Source organism: Ursus maritimus, unplaced genomic scaffold, assembly GCF_017311325.1.
Source record: "Ursus maritimus isolate PB19 unplaced genomic scaffold, ASM1731132v1 scaffold_2, whole genome shotgun sequence".
Lineage (NCBI taxonomy): Eukaryota > Metazoa > Chordata > Mammalia > Carnivora > Ursidae > Ursus > Ursus maritimus.
The window spans coordinates 68,177,552-68,194,356 of NW_024424452.1; the positions used below are offsets into that span (position 1 = coordinate 68,177,552).

Below are 16,805 nucleotides of genomic sequence, written 5' to 3' on the forward strand. Positions count from 1 at the left end.
TTCTTGATATTTAAATTATCCCAAACTTAAAAAATAAATACATAAGAATTTAAAAAATTTAAAAAATCAATTGTCCCAAACTTGACAATTAGGAGCTTCTTTAAGCTGCTGTTTTTTAAGACCTGTGATTTAAAAAGTCGTCTCCTTTGGGGCGCCTGGGTGGCTCAGTCAGTTGGTCATCCGTCTCTTGATTTCGGCTCAAGTCATGATCTGAAGGTAGTGAGTTCGACCCCTCAGGCTCTGGGCTCAGTGGAGAGTCCAGAGAGTACGCTTGGGATTCTCCCTCCCTCTCCCTCTGCCCCTCCCCTCCACACGGGTGTGTGTGCACGTGCTCTCTGGCTCTCTCTCTCAAATACGTAAACAAATCTGTTAAAAAAAAAAAAGTCATCTCCTTGTTTAAAGGTTATTTCTCAACTAAAGAAAATCACCCACTAATTCAAATTTAAATTTAATTAACATATATTGTATTATTAGTTTCAGAGGTAGAGGTCAGTGACTCATCAGTCGTATATTCCTCCCAGTGTTCATTCCAACACGTGCCCTCCTTAATGCCCATCACCCAGTTTCCCTATCCCCCCACCCCTTCCCTCCAGCAACCCTCAGTTTATTTCCTATGATTAAGAGTCTCTTATGGTTTGTCTCCCTCTCTGATTTCGTCTTCTTTTATTTTCCCCTCCCACATTCATTTAAATTAATTCAAAATCATTTGTTAAATATTTGCATGTGGCAGATACTTTTTAGGTGTTGGGGATATATTAATAAATAATAGAGACCCTATGGCTATGGGGCTCATATTATAGTTTGTGAAGACAAACAACAGCCAGAGAAAGAATTGTGTAATAGATGGTGTTAAATGCTTAGAAGAAAAATGAAGCAGCACAGTGATGAAGAATAATATAGATATTTTAGAGAGAGCCCCTCTGATAAGATAACACTGGGCAGAGACCCAAATGAATCTCAGGGAGTAGCCTGTAGCATCTGGAGGATGAGAAACCCAGGCAATGGGAACAGGAAAAAACCCTCCTTGGAGTGTTTCACAAACTGCAAAAAGATAGTGTGTCTGGGGTCCAGTGAGCTGGGGCTAGTTGTAGGAAATAAGATCAGTAAAGAATGGACCCTAACATTTCCTGTACTCGGTGAGTAAACAAGATTTGGTTTGCATTTTTACCGTAAAGTAATAATTTTTCAAGCACGCGAATGAGCACGGTTCTCGCAGGGGATCAGAGTGGCCATCAAACAGATACAAACACATCCTAACCCCAGGAACTTGTGCATGTGGCCTTATTTGGAAAACGGGTATTTGCAGATGTAATGAAGTTAAAGATCTCAAGAAGGAATGATCTGGGATTCCCTGGCTGGGCCCTAAATCTAGCAATGGCTGTCCCAATAAGAGGCAGAAGGCGAGAAGACTCAGAGAGTAGGCCACACGAAGACGGAGACAGAGACTGGACTTGCAACCACAGGCCAAGGAACACCTCAAGCCACCATTAAATACTTGTGAAAGGCAGACCTAAATACATTTATAGAAAACCCAATCAATGTTAAGAAATCAAATTGATCAATAGATTCAAAGCAATCCCAATCCAAATCCCAACAGGCATTTTTATAGAAATAGACGAACTGATTCTGTAATTTATATGGAAAAGCAAAGACCTAGAACAGCTAGAACAAATCTCACCAAGAACAAAGGTGGACAACTCACAGTGCGTGATGTCGAGACTCATTATAAAGCTAGAGTGATCGCGACAGCATCGTACCGACACAGAGATAAATGCATACGTCAAGAAAACAGAAAAGAGTGTCAAGAAAACAGAAAAGAGTGTCCAGAAAGAGACTCTCGTGTATTGTCAACGGGTTTTCTACAAAGGTTCTATGCATTGAATAATATGCATTGAATACCATGCGTTGAATACCATGTCTACGCGGAATGTGACCTTATTTGTAAACAGGGTTTCTGCAGATGTCATTGGTTAAGATGAGGTCATACGACATTAGGTAGATCCTAAATTCAGTGAATCGTGTCCTTATAAGAAAATAACACACAGAGAGGACACGCGGAGACACAGACATGCCGGAAGAAAGCATGTGACAGCAGAGGCTGAGCTTGGAGTCATGGCACTCCAGGCCAAGAACCGCAAGGTGCAGGGGACCACCAGAAGCTCCGAAGACTCGAGGAAGGATTCGCCACTATAGCCTTCAGAGAAAGTCCTGCCAACACCCTGATTTCAAACTTCTGATCTCCAGAACTCTGAGAGGACGAATCTCTCTTTTAAGCCACCAAATCTGTTTTAATTTCTTACAGCACCTGTAAGAAATGCACACAGTTTTCTGTTGCTTTGGTTGGTTGGTTTTTATGGAAGTAAAATTCACGTGACACGAAGCTCACCTGAGTGCATGGGTCCTTCCGGTCCCACTGGCCTGGACTCCACGCCTGCATCTGTCACTTCCCATACTTAGCAGAGCGAGCTGCCAACCTGCACCTCATTTGCTTAACCATGAAACAGGGCTGTAGTCTAACCTGCCTCATGGTTATCAGGATTCCTTGATAGAAAGTGGTGGTTCCCTACCTTAGCTTGTGTCAGAGCCACCTGTAGGGCTTGTGAAAAAATAACCTGCTGGGTGCCACTCCCATTTTCTGATTTGGTGGGTCTGGGCGAGGGCTGGCCACCTGCATTGCTAACAAGTCCCACGGGGCACTGAGGCCTCTGCTCCTGAGAGCACGCTAAGAACCAAGGCATGGAGTTTGGGATAAAACTTGAACTCCACTGTTCAAGAAATGATCCTCTCTTCTTCCTCTACTCTTCCCTGTCCTGAAGTCAAACTGTCATTACCCTATGAAAATAAAATATATTTGAATATATTTTATATCATCGATCCTTTAGCAAGAACTACCCGTCCCGAATACATCTACTACGATAAAATCAACATCCAGCCCAGGAAACCAACCCATTATCTACAGTAACCAGTACAGGAAGTCAAGCAATAATGATCGGCCCCAGATGACCATGACTTGATTACAGACAGCTTCCCTCATTTTTGCTCCTACTTCAACTTACGACCAACAGAGAAAATTAAAAATGCACCAAACCAATCCCATAGAATGTCCTGCTTCTAATTAGTCTGCCTCCAGCTTCCTATAAAACAGCTCCAACCAGAGCACACCTGAACTTCCCTTTTTTTTCTACCAAAAGCGTTCCCACTTCACTGCCTGCCTTTGAATCTCTGCCAAATGAAAGTGATGAGGGCGGACTCCCTTCCTTACTACAGCAAGCTCTGAGTAAATGGCCGTGGGTTGTTCTCGTGTGGATGGTCTTCATTTACTTCCACAACTAGGAAAATCACTTGTAACTCTCGTTTTATTTTGGTGGTGTCTTTCACTCTGTAACTTAAACACTCCTTCCAAGACAGCATGGTATAGGCGGGGGTCGGGAGTCCTGCTTTAGAACCAGAGAGACCTGGCTGGCAAAATCTTGCTCCTTTAGCTCTGATGTCACGTAAATTCTATAATGTCTTTGAACATGAGTTTCCTCACTCATGTCCCCAACCCAAGAAACAATAAGCACCAGCTGTTCGGGACTGTCCTAAAAAGCAATGGTGACCACAAAGAATAGTGCCCAGAACAAAGTGCTCAAAGAAGTTACCCGCTTTGCGCAGGCCATGATTCTCACCATTGAAACATCTCACCCTGTGATTCAATTTCAATAGCTTTTTGGTATTAGGTCTGGGAGTTATTTTTTCTTTTTTTAAGTTATGTTATTAGGAGTATGGAACCAAGTCCCTCATCTTGGAAAGTAAAGATGGGCATTCTAGCATGGATGTCCTATTTTGACTACAAGTGAAAGAAAACCACCAAAACCACTTCATGTAAAATCTTAAGGGCAGAACCCAAGTACATCCAGGACTCACAAGGGCTGAATATGAACTGATACATAAATCATATGACCCTCTCAGTAACTGCTGGGTTTAATCATCGCCATTTCTCTCTCAACTGGCTTCCTCTGCTTACTTAGCCTGTTCAGGACCCTTAAAAACAGCCACCCCAAAATGGTAGTGATCTATAACTCCAGAAGGATCTGGGCTACACACAGGTGTATGCATCTGTCAAAGCTCATCTAATGGTACACTTAATACGCATACATTTCACTGCAAGTATTTCATGTCTATCTCCCTCATTAAACTGCAATATATCAAAGACAAAAAGGGATTCATATTCAACTCCAAATCCCCAATATTAGCACAAAGTCTGCCATGCAGCCAAATCTCAATACATTTTTCATTATTAAACAAAGAAAAACTTAAAAATTTGATAAATTTTACCTATTGGGATTCATTCTGCAAGATGTGTTAAAAGTTCTCATTTTAATTAGTGATTACATTATAGTGAATTAATATAAACAGATTTAAATTTTACTTACTATAAAGAAAACTGTATTTACAAGCAAACAATTAGTGACCTAATTATAGTGCAAAATAATCTGGCTACATGACTCTACCACCACCTAGTGGAAATAAGTATGTATTACCATGCCTGAAAACAAGACAAAGAATCTCCAATGAGTTGATGGGCCGTGAGCAGTAACACTTGATCCAGGCACCTGTTAGGTTCTAGAAATTATCCCAGGTTCCACGAAGACAGGCATAGCTCATGTCTGTTTTGATCACTGCTGTATCACCCCAGCCTTGGAGAGTATTGGCTTCCAACAAATATTTGTTAGCTGACTAAATTCTGGGATTAAAAAGGGACTGAGATAAGATCTTCAGGAAAGACATTCAGCCATCCAAAACCATTAAAATTTTATCCAGACAATGAAATATAATTCAGCAATTTAAAAAAATGAGCTATCCACCCATGAAAAGACATAGAAGAACTTAAATCATATTGCTAAATAAAAGAACCCAGTCTGAAAAGGCTACGCTATATAGGATTCCAACTGTATGACATTCTGGAAAAGGCAAAATTATGGACACAGGAAAAATATGAGTGGTTGCCGAAGGGGAAGGGGAAGGGAGGGATGACCAGGCAGAGCAGAGGATTTTTAGGGCAGTGAAACGAGTCTGTGTGATACTCTACTGGTAGGTACAAGTCATCGTGTATTTGTTCAGACCTACAGAATGTACAACCCACACCAGGAATGAGCCCCAATGTAAACTACAGACTTTGGGTGCTAATGATGTGCCAGTGTGGGCCCATCAACTGTAACAAATGCACTACTCCAGTCGGGGATGCTGACGGTGGTTGAGGCTGTACAAGTGTGCAGGCAGGTGGTATTTGGGAACTCTCTGTACTTTCCACTCAATGTTGCTATGAGTCTAAAACTGATCATTGAAAAAAAAGTCCATTTTTTTAAATCAATAGGATTTTATATTCTGACTTTAGATTTCAAATAAGCAAACCTGCATCTAATGCGTACATCAGAAGTATGATATTATTTTTAAACACAGAAGCATATGTTCAATAAATGTTACTTTCCCCACAACACAACCCCAAACCCTAACCCCCAAGGAGCTACCATTAAGTAGTTATATACAAGCCACTGTTGTTGTTGTTTTTTTTTTAAGATTTTATTCACTTATTTGAGGGGGGGGAGAGAGAACCAGAATCCCCGATGACCCAGGCACCCCAACACTGTTTCTTCAGCTATAAAATTAAGACAAATAGGGGTGCCTGGGGGGCTCAGTTGGTTAGGTGTCTGCCTTCAGCTCAGGTCATGATCCCAGGGTCCTGGGATCGAGTCCCACATCAGGGTCCCTGCTCAGTGGCAAGTCTGTTTCTTCCTCTGTCTCTGTGATGCCTCTCTTCCTCTGTGATCGCTTTTGCTCTCTCTCAAATAAATAAATAAAATCTTCTCCTTTTTTTTGAAGTATAACTGCCATTTATTTATTTTTCTGGAGAACAGCTTTTCTTCAGTCCCTTCAGTAAGGACTTAGCTCCTTACATGGGCTTTGGTGGAGGTCGTGGGGCAGCACCCGCGGGTCTAAATCAGGGTGGGGTGTTCGGTCTTTCCGTGCTTCACGAGAGCGATTCCTGACTACCTTGCTATGAATGGCACAACTCACACAATAATGTAGTTTCACATACAGCTTGGGAAGCACATAGGCGTCGAAGACACTCGCTTCAGAAATATCCCTGACGGCGGCGGTCTCTACTATGTTCCAAATAACAAACTTCTTAATGGCCTTGTCCTTGGGCACACAACGGGCACAGCTGGTGCAGCGAATAGGCTGCACGTGGCCGCAGCCTTTGTTGGCACGACCATCCTTCTTTTCTTGGTCATTGTGGATGCGAGACCCGAGAGAGATAAATAAAATCTTTTTTAAAAAATTAACATAGCTAGACTAGATCTTTCAGCTCCATTCCTAATTTAACACTCTTTTAATTAAAAAAAAAAAAAAAAAGAGGGGCTGCCTGGGTGGCTCAGTTGGTTGAGCGGCCTACTCTTGGTTTCCACATAGGTCATGATTTCAGGGTCGTGAGATCAAGCCCTGGCTCCCTGCCGACCCCCATAACCTCCTCACACAAACACCCCCAAGAACAGGCTCCAGCTCCAGCTCAGCGGGGAGTCAGCTTGAGATTCTCTCTCTCCCTCTCCCTCTGCCCTTCCCCCCACTCATGCAGTGCACACGCTCTAAAATAAATTAAATCCTTAAAAAATAATAATAAAAAAATAAAAGAAGAAATAATCTTTCTAGGGGCACCTGGGTGGCTCAGTCAATTAAGCATCTGCCATCAGCTGAGGTCATGATCTCGGTCCTGGGATTGAGCCCTGCATCAGGCTCCCTGCTCAGAAAGGAGGCTGTCTCCATTGCACTACTGGGTGTTTACCCCAAAGATACAGACGTAGTGAAGAGAAGGGCCATTTGCACCCCAATGTTCACAGCAGCATTGTCCACAATAGCTAAATCATGGAAGGAGCTGAGATGCCCTTCCACAGATGACTGGATTAAGAAGTTGTGATCCATATATACAATGGAATATTACTCAGCTATCAGAAAGAACGAGTTCTCAACATTTGCTGCAACATGGACGGCACTGGAGGAGATAATGCTAAGTGAAATAAGTCAAGCAGAGAAAGACAATTATCATATGATTTCTCTCATCTATGGAACATAAGAACTAGGAAGATCGGTAGGGTTAGAAAGGGATAAAGAAAGGTGGGTAATCAGAAGGGGGAATGAAGCATGAGAGACTATGGACTCTGAGAAACAAACTTAGGGCTTCAGAGGAGAGGGGGTGGGGGAATGGGATAGGCTGGTGATGGGAAGTAAGGAGGGCACGTATTGCATGGTGCGCTGGGTGTTATACACAAGTAATGAATCATCGAACTTTACATCAGAAACCAGGGATGTACTGTATGGTGACTAACATAATAAAAAAACATTAAAAAAAAACAAAAAAAGAAAAGAAAGGAGGCCTCTACCTCTACCCCTCCCCGTGCTCGCACTCTTTTTGTCTCTCTCTCAAAATAAATAAATAAAAAATTTTTGAACTTTTCTAGCATGTAGAGATAGAAAGAAAACTGTTCAAGTATTACAGCATCACACTCACACCAAAACCTGACAAAGAACAGATTAAAAATTACTGTCAGATCTCAATTATGAATATTTAATGCAAAAACCTTAAAAATAGTACCAAAAAGAATTCAGAAGTGCTCCAAATGAAAGCTAAGCTATAAGCACATGTATTCATTCCATTGAAGCAAGAACACTTAATACCAAAACATTTACTCATGTAAATAACCATATAAATAGAAAAAGAAAAGTTAATGACCTCGGTGTATGCCAAAAAGCATAAGATAAAATTTTTAAATGATTCCTGATTTTTAACCCTTACCAAAATAGCAGTAGATGACCATTTCTTTAATATAACTGAAAAATGCAAAATTTTATATCAGTCCAAAACTTCCTAATGTTTCATGGAAACATGATTGAAACACTAAAATAATGAAGCATCAGAGGCATTTCTGTTGAAGTCTAGAAAGAATAAAGAAAGCTCATCATTTTTTTTTAAAGATTTTATTTATTCATTTAACAGAGATAGAGACAGCCAGCGAGAGAGGAAACACAAGCAGGGGGAGTAGGAGAGGAAGAAGCAGGCTCCTAGCAGAGGAGCCTGATGTGGGGCTCAATCCCAGAACGCCGTGATCACGCCCGGAGCCGAAGGCAGACGCTTAACCACTGAGCCACCCAGGCGCCCCATCATTTTCTAACTCTGACCGAGAAGTCTTAGCCAACACAAGGGAAAAAAGATGTTTTTTATTTATCAAACATTTTTATGGTGCTTACTATGTGTCAGACATTGTTTTAAGCATTTTATACATATTACATAATTTATGTAATCTTCATAACAATCCTTTAAGTATACTATTATGATCCCATTTTATAGATGGGGAGATGGAGGCACATAGATAGTAACTTGCCTCAAGTCATGCAGCCAGCAAGTTAGTGAAGGTGGGATTTTTTTTTTTTTTAAGATTTTATTTATTTATTTGACAGAGAGAGAGACAGCCAGTGAGAGAGGGAACACAAGCAGGGGGAGTGGGAGAGGAAGAAGCACGTTCCCAGCGGAGCAGGGAGCCCGATGCTGGGCTCCATCCCAGGACCCTGCGATCACGCCCTGGGCCAAACGCAGATGCGTAACGACTGAGCCACCCAGGCGCCCCTGAAGGTGGGATTAAAACCCAGGCAGGAGTGGTTCCAGAACCTGGGCTCTCCACCAACATGTTCTATGAATCTCTACACTGGAAAGGAGACAGCAAAAGTATCCACACATCCAGACGTTATGACTGTAGCTAGAAAACCCAAGGGGGGAAAGCCAAAATGCTGTTAGAAAGGAGAATTCAGTAGTGGCTGATTACAAAAATCAAGTAAATAATCAATAGTATTTTGATACGTTAACAATAAAAACTAAGAAAATATATTTATAACAAAGATGCCATTTATGCTAGTGACCAAAAAAAGCTAACTGGAAATTAAAAACAAAAAAAACCTCAGCTCCTATTTGAATAAAACTTTACATCTCTGTTAGTTTACCAATAAATACAATGCAGCTCCTATTCAAATAAAAATTTGCAACAGTGAATATGAACTCGAAATTTATAGGAAGTGAGGTATTCAAAAGGTTCAAAGAGGCACCTGTGTGCCTCAGTTGGGCATCCGACTCTTGGTTTAGGCTCAGGCCATGATCTCAGGGTTGTGGGATCAAGCCCCACATGGGCTCATCAAGGAGTCTGCTTGTCCCTCCACGCTCAGCGCGGTGTCTGCTTGTCCCCCTCTCCCCCCTGCCCCTTCCTACACTCTCGCTCTCTTTTTCGCTCTCTCTCCCAAATAAATAAAATCTAAAAAAAAAAAAAAAAAAAAGCCTCAAAGGGCCCCGCAAGCGCCTAAGTTGTAAGAGTAGGAAGCAAACCAACCCTACAAAGCAGTGGAAAGCAGGTGAGCTTTGTCAAGTAATCCGTTGATACCCAAGTTAGGTCAGCCCTCCACAAACGTAATCCCTAGTGTCACCAGCCCAAGAGCATGAACAGAATACAGAGTGGCTTTTCGGCAAATTATTAGTAAACCTCAACTGTGTTCATACAACAGTCCACATTTTTACTACCTGAATAAGCACCAGCTTTCCGAACAATGAGAGAGACGGGAAAATCAGAAAGGTACAAGTGGATTTTCTCAGGTGCTCTAGTCTAGTTAAGGACCTCAACTAAAGAAAGGGTAGCAGTAAGTGCCCAGATGAAGACAGCCACTGCAGACCAGCTGACTCACGCTAGGTCAAGAGGAAACTGTTCACACTGCAAAAGGAGAAATCCTGAATAAATACAGAGATATGCTCCCTGAAAAGTAAGGATCATTCAGCTGTGAAATGAGTTAAGAAGGGAAACTGCAAATCTCTCTAAGAAATATTTCTATAGGACAGATATGCACCCATAGAACAAATGTTGTGCATTTTGATAGGGTAAAATGTTTTCATTGTCAAGGTGAGCCCAGTAACTCATCAGTCTGCCAAGCAACCAATCAACAATTGCAGTCCCTACTGTGGGCACAACTCTCCCCAGTAGTTATAATGAGACTTAAGGTATGGCTCCATCAAAGAAAATATTGATTATATGGTTGGGGAGATAGAATAAACACATAAAGAGAACATAAAGCAATACATGAAATAAATAAGGCAAACTATTAATAGAAGAATTTCTCTCTCTGCTTTCCCATACATGTTTTAGGAATAAGAATACAAAGAGGAGTCAATGAGAGCGGAATTTCATTTCCTCCCACTTTTAGAAGCTGAAAGGATTTGGAGCTCCTTAAATATACAGAAGTAAATAACCTACAGCAATACTAATCACTGATGAGATTATTGAACATACTGAAACCTCAAAGAAATCTCAGTAATGTTTATTCTCCTGCTTCGTTAAAGCAGAGTCACTAATGACATTAACCACTGCTATACACAAGCCACCGTGCGAAGGTCCTTTGAAGGAGTCACAATGAAAGATAAAAATACACAAAGAATTCTTTTTTTATTACTATTATTTTTTTACTTTATTTTTTTATAATAATTTTTTATTATGTTATGTTAGTCACCATACAGTACATCCCTAGTTCTTGATGTAGTGTTCCATGATTCATTATTTGCGTATAACACCCAGTGCTCCATGCAATACGTGCTCTCCTTAATACCCATCACCAGGCTAATCCATCCCCCACCCCCCTCCCCTCTGAAGCCCTCAGTTTGTCAAGATGCCCCTCGACAGATGACTGGATTAAGAAGATGTGGTCCATATATACAGTGGAATATTACTCAGCCATCAGAAAGAACGATTACCCAACATTTGCAGCAACATGGACGAGACTGGAGGAGATTATGCTAAGTGAAATAAGTCAAGCAGAGAAAGACAATTATCATATGGTTTCACTCATTTATGGAACATAAGAAATAGCAGGAAAATCGGTAGGAGAAGGAAGGGAAGAATGAAGGGGGGGTAAACAGAAGGGGGAATGAACTATGAGAGACTATGGACTCCAGGATATACAAAGAATTCTTACATAAAGCAACGGGAGCAGAGGCAAGTTCTGAGGGCAGCTCTTTAACAATGAAAGAAATGGGACCGAAATTCTTAAGTTTGTAACTGAAAAGAAACACGGTTAGCTATGTCATCCTGTCTATTTATACTTCCAGGATAGAAGCCACAAGTGGGGTTAAATCAATGTCCTCCCATCCCTTCGTATGGAACACTTTACAATACCACAAACTTATGACTTGGGAAGTAAGGTGATAGTTCACATTAATTCAATTCAACAAATATTTACTGAATTCTACTATGCTCAGGGTCTGAAATGCGAAATGGTTTGCTGTTGCTGCTGTTTTTAAATAAGAATACAGACAAGTCCAAGAACTTGACCTAAAAGAGCTCATGTTACAGTGTTCTTCTCTTTGTTGGGAAAAAGAAAAAGGAATAACTTTAAAAAGTAAGGTTCCTTGAAACAGTTCTGTTTTTCCAATCATTAACTATGTAACCAAGAAGCTGGAGAGCTGGAAAACCATGACACTTTACTTGTAAGAACTGAACAGAATAATGAATTTGATATAAAAATTAAATATCTCTCAAACTAAAATGCTGTATTGGTTCAACGTAAAACTATGGCATCCTACATCAAGAAATTTTATTTACACAAAATCTATCACACAGAGCAAGACATAAGCAGCTAATATTTCACTGCACTATTACAAAGTGTAAAGAGGTTTCCAGGTAAGAAATGTGTTCCGTTAAAAGCTTTAGGGAGACTGAGCCTCCAAATCCTGTAGAAGAGGCAGATACAGCCTTGAGGCAAAAATGCTGGGAAGTGATAGAATGCCTTCTTTACAATTTGCAGCTAGGTTATTACCCATGATAAATTGATAACCATTCATTAACTTTGAGAGCAATAGACAACTGGCAGGCTATTTCATGCCTCAAAGAATTTATGGCAAAAATGACAGGTGACTTTGAATTCAGAAAATAAAATGGATTCTTGGAAATGGTTACTTGCATGCATTCTTCTTAAAATAAACTTGGAGGCAGATATAGGTATTTGCTGCTGATAAGAATTAAAGGTCATGATTTTCCACATCAGTGATAAAAGGATTAACATTTATCAGTTGCATCAGTCCGTCAATCAACAAAATCTATGTGACTCGGGCGTTACAGTCTCCTGACACACTCTGGATCATAAGAAAGAGGTTATGCAAAATGTACATCAACAACCTAAATTTTAAAAAGATGCAATTAAGATTTGGGGATTGTGCTCGCAGGTTCTCCTGGCACCACAATGCTGGCATTCCCTAATTAGGGTTTTTGTCTGGCTCTTTTTTCTTCTACTTCTCCCTCCTCCCAAACTGATCCGTATCTAAGGCTTAGGCTACCACCACATTCCACCATCTCCAAGACGACCTCCGCCCTGAATTAAAAGGACTGTCAACTCTAGCTGCACATTAGCATCACCTCCGTCATTTAGAACATACCAAGCGGAGTCCCTACCCCAGGTTAATTTAATCGGAGTCTCCATGCACAGCCCCGGGGCATGGTTTTGTTGTTGCTTGGGTTCCCAGAGGGCAGTCAAGGTCCAGGCCTACTGCTCCTCTACATCCATCGCTCCACCCCTCTCCTGATCATTTCCACCCGAATATCCCACAGACACCTCAAATTCTCTCCTATCTGACTTACTTGTCCACCAGCACTAAGCCTGAGCTTTTTCTCCTCCTCTTCCTTAACTGACCCCAGGAGCACCACATGCTTCCTCTTAGCTTCCACAGTATTCTGTCCATGCCTCCATAAAAACATTTATCACGGTTTGTAGGAACTATGTATATGCCTACCTCCCCCATAAGACTGGGCACTTGTTTTTTGTTTGTCCATTTCATTTTAGCATTCAAAACATACACATGTGAGTGGTACAAGGGTGAGCGATAACCAAAAGCCAGAGACCAACCAAATTTCTACAGTCAGGTTTAAGAAGTAACTACAAGACTGGAAAACTGGAGACAAGGCTAAGGAACGATGAACCATGTGGATGCAGGATCAGAGTCGTGAAGCACACAGAAGAAGGGGATGGTGTACCCAGAGCTCAGCTTTACTGGCCTCCACTCCATACGCGGAATGGACCAGACTGATCAAATCGGACCCAGCACTGAAGCCAAACAGTCCTGACAAGTCTATCTCCCCCCAGCGTAAGCTCTTCACACCCTCACCGCTCTAGCCTCTACGTAGAGCCTCCACCATCTTTGCCTAGCCTTTTTTTTTTTTTTAAGATTTTGTTTATTTATTTGAGAGAGAGAGAGAACGAGTGGTGGGAGGGGCAGAAGGACAGAGAGAGAGAGCAGACTCCCCGCTGAGCAGGGAGCCTGATGTAGGGCTCGATTCCAGGACCCCGAGATCATGACCTGAGCTGAAGGCAGATGCTTAACAACTGAGCCATCCAGGCACCCCTTGCCTAGACTTTTAGAAGAGCATCTTAATTCATGTACACATGGCCCATTTCTTGCTACTCCAGGCTGAGATTGACCACAAAATCACCTGTAAAAAGAATATATCTCCTCCCGTTACTCCCCCCTGGGAATTTCTCATGTAGTTTTCAGGAAATGAAGTCTAAATTCTCCACCATGGCTATGAGGCCTTCCTCCACCTGCTCTAACTAGCCCGTCAGCTATCCTTCCCCCGTGATAACACCACGTTCACACTCAACTGCTCTCCATCAGTCCACAACTTGGTTCCTGCACACAAGCTGTTCCTACAGGAAAAATGCCCAAACCATTAACCACACACATCCAAACCGTACAGAATCTGCTCACATATTTCCTCTTCAATGAGGCTATAGCAGAGGAACACTCCCATGCGTTCACTGATTCTTTCCCAAAGTTTTTCTAGAGGCCCTACTACGTGACAGGCATTGCCGTAAATAATCCTATAGTATCCGGTTCAAACTTGAGTCATGATGGTTATGGCGTCGTATTAAAAACATTTGTGATTTGGGGCGGCTGGGTGGCTCTATTGGTTAAGCGTCCAACTCTTGATTTTGGCTCAGGTCATGAGATCTCAGGGTCATGAGATTGAGCTCCGTGTGGGGCTTACACTCAGCACAGAGTATGCTTGTCCCTTTGGACTTCTGAACTTCCCACTCTGCCACTTCTCTCTAAAAATAAATAAATAAATAAATTTTTTTAAAAAACTGTGATTTTCTCTTTTCCATCAGTCTGTTTCCTGCAGAAAAGAACCATATTTTCTGGTCCAGCTCTCTTGTTTTTCTGACTTGGGTCCAAGAGAGGCGCAGGATGCCAGAAGACACCCTTGAGGACAGGTCTCAGCTACAGGGCCCCCGAATCAGGCTACAAGGACGGACACTGAAATAAAAGCTGGAGCCTACTGGCAGAATACAAACAGTGAACCAAAAAGTAAAGAAAGGTCAAAGCAGGTCTTCATCCCAGACGAGAAGGACACCGGTAAATGTGACAAACAGGGCATGGAGACTGGGTACAGAGAAACTAAAGACGAATTTTGAATGAACATCATGAATACAGCTCATCTGTGCACGACTTGACACACTTTGCTGGAACAGGGCCATAACCTTCAAGCGGCAAAACCATTCTAAATATACTGTATTCATCTTTGTAACCATCCCACCCACCTCACCTAGTACTAGGAATGGAAGCTGCAAAAGTGTGCTGAATTCACAGTTTTGTGAGCAGTGATCGATCATACATGTACACGTACACACACAACGTATTCATATGACCCAGAAGATGAAACAAGGCCATTAGAAACCCTAAACCTCAGCACAGGATGACAGAAGTGACCTGGGATTACTAACACCTAGCATCCAGTACTTCTCAAAGACTACTAATTACTCATTCTACCATATACAAGTCACATGCAGTACTGAAGCCTGGACGAAAATATAAAATCAGGAGCTTTGGACATACTACACTGTCATGGGAACTGAGCATCAGAGGAAACCATTCCGCGGTGGGGGGAGGCAGTCAAGCAGAGAGAAGCACGGATGAAAAAACGCAGGTAACGCGCCTGGGTTCTTGAAGGCGCTCCAGTCCCTAGTTTCCCTTCCCAACTCACAAGATGACCCTTGTTCTTCAGTTTTGTAGGACACCCGAATCCTGTTGATATGTTCTTCTTCGCATAAGCTACCTCCAAGCTGGTTTCCGTTACTTGAAAACAAGCACTCTTAAACCAAACGGTAATATGACAACACGCATGGCCCCTGCTGCCTTGATTACATCTAAGACCCCCACTGCCAAAAACATCTACTCCTTTTATAGCTCCAATTTCATTTCTGACTCCCCTTTCCAACCAGTTCACTCAATTAATATCTCCCGAGCACCTGCTTCAGGCCAGCACTGCTAGCACCTGGCAACACAGAGTTCCCGCACGCAAGCTCACAGTCCCGCGCAGGGCCCCTTCCAAACCACAGACAGGTCCTCATCAATTTGTAAAATCAATTTAGTCAGTCCCATGAAGCACTTTTTTAAAAATCTGAAATATAAGAGAATAAAAATAGAGATAAAAGGTAAGGTTAAATACTGCTTTCTACCACTTCTGTTCGAGTTATGTGTATTTATACCAGATACCAATGTCATCTGTATTTCTTACTGTGGATCATGAACAAAAAACTTTTAAAATACCCATGGGTCTCTATTTCCTAACAACCTCAACAAATGCCAAGGAAGAGGGCAGAGAAAAGTTGTCCCTTAGAGAATCCATTAATGCTTTAATTAATAAAAAATAATTTTAATTGGCATATCCTTAGTTTGTGTTGATTTTTACATGCTTGAAAACAGTTATCGGTTTGCCTCAAGTAGATTAAACATTCCTTCTTGTTTAGTTTTAATTAGCTAAGCAAATCCTTTTCTCTTTGAAGAAGAGAAACTGTACAGAGAAAGTTCAAGTCAGCATGTCAGAATTATTATAAACTCTTAATTAGCTTAGTATAAATTCAGTAAATTTCTGCCATGCTCACAATGAATGCTGACCAAGCAAAACCCAAACATCATCACGGTAACTAACTATCCAGATACAGGAGATGACAAGTTAGCTTGGAAAAAACAAAGACCACGAGGCAGAGGATAGCTATGTTCCAATATCATTAAAGACATACAATGACTCCGAAGTGTTTAAAGTAATTTCTGAAAAACATTAAATAAAGAGAATATAAGAAAAGTACATCAAGGGCACCTGGGTGCCTCAGCTGGTTAAGTGCCTGACTTAGGCTCAGGTCATAGTCCCAGGGTTCTGGGATCGAGTCCCATGTCGTACTCCCTGCTCAGCAGAGAGCCTGCTTCTCCCTCTCCCACTGACCCCCACTCGTGCTGGCTCTCTCTCTAGTGCTCTCTCCCTCTCTCAAATAAAATCTTTTAAAAAAGTAAGTTACTAAAAAAATAGCACACATCAAATAACCCTTGGGCATATTGGCATATTTCTTGTATTTTCCAAGTGTGTTGAAAAAAGAACCTGAGTTCATCTCAAGCAAAAGGAATTCAAACGTGATTATTCTCTAATTTAAAGGCTGCCCATCTTTATCAGATAGCAGAAGTTACGCTGCACTCTTGATTCATCAGCAAGAACACATACTGCACACCCAGTATGTGCTGCTCTAGGAATCACACACGACGTCATAAATGATGCAGAATGTCATGAAATACTGATACATGAAAACCTATCATAAAAACTTAGGACAATTCTAGTGGCAGAAAATAACCATGTCACAAGAACATTCCCACAGAGAAACAAAAACCTATCACAGAATGCATGGCGGTCCATTTTCATGGT

At 41.6% G+C, this 16,805-nt stretch overlaps 1 protein-coding gene and 1 pseudogene across 1 annotated transcript in view; both read right to left on the reverse strand.

Annotated features, from left to right (window-relative positions):
* The window catches only part of SMYD3 (SET and MYND domain containing 3), a 686,329-nt gene that overhangs the window by 614,826 nt on the left and 54,698 nt on the right, over window positions 1-16,805 (reverse strand). The gene's annotated exons all lie outside the window — the stretch shown is intronic.
* LOC103668996 lies at window positions 5,851-12,812 on the reverse strand (annotated as a pseudogene).